The sequence below is a fragment of the Panthera pardus genome, unplaced genomic scaffold, assembly GCF_024362965.1.
Source record: "Panthera pardus isolate Hobbes unplaced genomic scaffold, ASM2436296v1 HiC_scaffold_13, whole genome shotgun sequence".
NCBI classification, from domain to species: domain Eukaryota; kingdom Metazoa; phylum Chordata; class Mammalia; order Carnivora; family Felidae; genus Panthera; species Panthera pardus.
In genome coordinates this window covers 129,154,315-129,159,385 of record NW_026526688.1, presented here as the reverse complement: position 1 = coordinate 129,159,385, position 5,071 = coordinate 129,154,315, and the positions used below count along the sequence as shown (strand labels likewise).

Sequence of the window (5,071 nt, the reverse complement as noted above, 5' to 3'; positions counted from 1 at the left end):
TTTTAAAATAGGAGCTTTACTGTGTTTGATACTATAACAGATCATTAAGAAATAAGCACTTTTAAGGGTCAAATTCCAGTGTCCTGCAGTTAAGTGTTGTTTCAATTTTCCTGGAGTCATTTCTGTATTTGTAAGTTGTTTCCCACATACAGCATACTGTGAAATAGGACAATCTGAATTAGCACATCCCAGCCCATGCAGTAACCATCCATAAGCAGCTCTTGTTATAAACATGACATTTTTGTGTGTGCGTGTCCCTTGTAGCAGTAGTGTAGTGAAATAAATCAGAAGATTATAATTCATCATTATTTATTTTAGGTAAGAACTTTATTGAGATATAAGTCACATGCCATAAGTTTCACCCTTAAAAGTATTCAATTCAGTGGATGTTAGTATATTCATATGGTTGTGCAATCATTCACAATTAAACTTATTGGATCTACCCCTGGGACAAATTTGGAATTCTATTTTTCCTATGTTACAACATATTTCCAAAAATTGTCTCATTTGAACAAACACATTTTTAATGTTTGTTTATTATCTGATGTTTATTTATTTATTTTTGAGAAAGAGAGAGAGACAGGCAGAGAGAGGGGGAGACAGAGAACCCAAAGCAGGCTCCGTGCTATCAGCTCAGAGTCTGATGAGGGACTTGAACTCATGAACCATGAGATGATCTGAGCTGCTATCAAGTCAGATTCTTTTTTTTTTTTTTTTAACGTTTATTTATTTTTGAGACAGAGAGAGACAGAGCATGAACGGGGGAGGGTCAGAGAGAGGGAGACACAGAATTTGAAACAGGCTCCAGGCTCTGAGCTGTCAGCACAGAGCCTGATGCAGGGCTCAAACTCACGGACTGCGAGATCATGACCTGAGCCGAAGTCAGCTGCTTAACCGACTGAGCCACCCAGGCACCCCTATCAAGTCAGATTCTTAACTGACGGAGCCACACAGTTTCCCCAAATGGTTATTTATTTTTGAGAGGAGAGAGGGGCAGAGAGAGAGAGACACAGAACATGAAGCAGTCTCCAGGCTCTGAGATGTCAGCACAATGCCTGAAGCAGGGTCTGAACTTGTGCACCACGAAATCGTGACCTGAGCTGAAGTCTGATGCTCAACTGATTGCGACCCCCAGGTGCTCCTAAACACATTTTTTAATACAAATACTAATGAAATATAAAGCAAAACAGAATAATATAGATATAATAAGAATAACCAAAAATGAGATCACAAAAATATAAAACCTTGACAAAATGATTCAATTCTGAGCAATGCAATTCACTTACTGTAAACTTTACAATAAAGTAGAACAGGGCAAATGACTAGAAGCACATAAAACTTCGAGTTTTAGAATGAACTTTTCCTCTTAATTCTTTTCTATACTGAGGGAACTTGTTTGCATAAAAGGAGATTGGGAAGGTAATTTACAAGAGAGAACATGATACTACCAACCTACACGGTCTCCTTTGTATGACACAGTGTGGGCTCTTGACCAACACAGGTTTGAAGTATGCAGGTCCACTTATATGTGAATTCTTCTTGATAAATACAGTATATTAGCATCAATGCATTCTCACTTTCTGATTATTTCTTAATAACATTTTCTTTTCTCTAGGGAACTGTATGATTACAGTATGTAATACATAGAATATACAAAATATATATTAATCAACTGTTATTGGTAAGGCTTCTGGTCAACAGTAGGCTATTAAGTTTTGAGGTAGGTCAAAATTTATACATGGATTCTCACCTGCTCAGAGAGATTGGGACTCCTAACCCTGGAATTGTTCAAGGGTCAACTATACAGTGCTCAACTCTCTATTACACCTATCAAATCTATATTACATCAAAATCCTAGAATAAACTGAGTCAATGACATTGGTTCTACTGCCCACTGCCCAGAGGACTAAAAAAATACTCTGAAGAAATTGTTACTGGGAATCAGTCACTGTAATCACTGAAAATGCTAGAATCACACAATATATGATGCTAACAAACAAACAGACAAAACATGTATTTGTTTTTTCTCATCACTAGCTCTTGAACTTTTACTGACATCTTAAAGAACTCTGGGGTTCCATGGACCCCTGCCTGAGTGACAAGCACTGGAGATAGAACAGTATAATTGTGTTCTTTGCATGGATCGTGTTACACATATAAAGGGTACTCCTTGCTGTCCTCTTTTTCGGGATGATTTCCTAGGCTCACTCTCCCCTTTGTCACTGTCAGTTAACTGGAAAATGTGTTCCTCCATCCTCTAGTCTTATAAAAAAAAAAGTCTAAAATGATTGCTTCAACAGTTGAGACGATGAACAGATACTGGACTTGGTGTCACCCTTAGGAATTCTTGATGATTAGTTACATTAACAGAATTGTAAATGCTTACAGATATTCATGGAAAATGAGAGAACCTGTTAGGCAATTATGATGACAGTTCTGTAATCAATTGTCATATTAGAATGTGTTTATGTTCAATCAGGACATTATCATGATTAGGCTGAGCGACTAAGTATTAGAAATTCACTCATTCACATAACAGATTTTTATGGAGTGTCTGTCTACTTTGTGGCAGGCAGTATTTGAAGCGCTGGGATATACATAATAAATGGAAGCCTACCTCAAACTCCCTTCTCCCAAAGAGCTTTAATTCTAGAAATGCAAGAAAATTTATATGGTACTTTCCTTTTTTAAGAAATGCTCTTTCTCAGGCTTCAAATCTGTATCTTCATCTTTTCTTTTTGTTTCATATAACAGACCACAGGGACTTACCCTGTTTTACTTCCTCATATTAGCTATCATGATCCTTCTATTCCATTCCATTCAATCTAGCTGCAGAAAAGGAATGAGTTATTTCTCCAACATCACTTTTCTCTTGTCCTGATGTTAAATATTCAATGCTCTTAAGTTTTGAGATTTTGATGGTATTCCATATGGAAGAAGCAGGAGTAAGCATAGTTTATTGGTAAGATACGACATTAACAGGTAAACTTCAATATCTTAGTGGTTTATTTCTTGCTCAAGTCAAAGAAAAAAGCCCCAAAGAGTGGATGCCTTTCTTCCAATGGCTGATACTGAGACCTAGGCTCTTTTCACATAATGGCTTTATCATATACAACATTTTGGCTTGCAATGTCCCAGTGTCACTGTGCTTCCCTGAATCAACCTGGCAGAAAAGGAGACTATGGAGTGCCCAATGCAGGAGATTTTCATGGATCAATTTTGTAACTTGTATAAATTAACATCTCATATTTCATCATCTAGAATTTAGTCTATATTCATGTCTACTTGTAAGAGAGTCTGGGAAATAGAGTTTAGATATATGCTCAAGAAGAAAAGAAAAAAAAACAGGTTAATTAATGAGGTAACCAATTTCTGTCAAATAATGAAGATTCTAGGATTCTGGAGCATTTCTAAAACTACTTATAGCAGTGGGTTGGTGATTATGAGTCATAAATCTCAATAGCTGTGATTTTATTTAAATAAGATTTCCAGGAGGTCAGTGGTTTTGTCTTCTGACACAACCCAATACATTAAAGTGCTTAGAGAATAAGTGTATAAAAGAAAGAATGAAAAAAACCATCTTTTGACTCAAGTGAAAAATTTGCCTTCCTACTATTTCACACTGAATCTAGTAGGACTCTATATTTAGTTATCTACTCTTCCACTTATTTTAAGGAGAGAATAAAATAATTAGGAAAATAATAAAGTGGGAGAAATTTTTAATTAAATATCTTAATTAAATAAATATTAATTAAATATTAAATAAATCTTAATTAAATAAACATTGTAGTGATTTATACCAAAGTTGGCCCAGAAGAGCTGTGACTTCTAAATGACTGTGGATGTAGATCTACCTATCCTTTGTTATTTGCTGTCAGCCCAGAACTGGAGACCCATCTTGGATGTTAATTTCTAATAAGTGCATTACAATGTAATTCACAGCTGCATATTTTCAATGTTGTAAAATCTCTAGCTCACCATGGACATAGGTCTTAGCATACCGTACATACTAGAAGAATGACAGACATAAATATCAAGGATCACAACACAGTTAGAAGTGTGCCATAGTGAATGTACATACAAAACATAATCATTGAGCAGGGAAAAGAAAAATCAACTTTCTTGGGAGTTGAGAAAGCCTCTCCAGAAGGATTCCTTCTTGAGCTGAAACTTGCCATGTAAACCAAAAGCAGGAGGTAAATAGGTATCAAAAGTGCATGCAAAGGTTTAGGAAATCAAAGGGAGAAGTATTTGTAGCTAGGGCATGGAGTGACAGTTTTTAGAAGAAAAAAATAGAAAGAAGGTTTGGATGAGATGCTGAAGGGCCTTTCATGTTATGTTAATATAGCTGCATATTTTGTTCATTGCCAGGAATAGAGAAGGATGGCTTGGAAGGGCCAATTATAGCTGTTTTGACACAGAGGATTTTTTTCACATGTCAAAATTCAAAAGCTATTAACTTTTACAACCAAATAGCATGTTCAAGACACACTCTCATTCTAACTTCTATCCCCAGGGTAGGTTGGAAGCACAATGAGCCCTAGAGATGGGATGACAAAAGCAGTATAGTTTAAGAATAAGGATGAGGAGAGTATGCGCTCAGGGATGACGTAGGATGTCTGTTCTGCACATTATTACTTAAAAAGAGAGACATGTAATAAACCAAAAAAAAAAAAATGCCTGGATTCTGATGGTGTGGGTTATTTTGGGGGCCACGTCAAGTGTACCTGAGTTTTCAATTAGCAATAATAGCGCCTCGGATAAACCTCATTGGCTACGATACTGCCACTGCGCAAAGCTAAGTGTACCTGAGTAAAAATGTCAAGTACCCTGTGCTAAAACAGCTTTAACTAACCATTTTGTGCCTTGCAGGAAATATGGAAAATTGTTTTTTGTTTTTTTTTTAAGAAGAAGCTCTCTTAACCAAAATACAGAAATATAATGGATTGCCTGTAACTAGAGAAGCATTTGTAAAATAAATTAAGACCACTATGTGGAAATTATTGGGATACAGAGCCTAGATAGTTATGTATATATGAATGTATAACTGATAAGTAACTAAAAATACAAA

The 5,071-nt window shown here is 35.9% G+C and overlaps 1 pseudogene; it reads right to left on the bottom strand.

Annotated features, from left to right (window-relative positions):
* Window positions 1-4,727: 4,727 nt before the first annotated feature.
* LOC128776705 (U4 spliceosomal RNA) lies at window positions 4,728-4,800 on the bottom strand (annotated as a pseudogene).
* Between the last annotated feature and the right edge of the window lie 271 nt (window positions 4,801-5,071).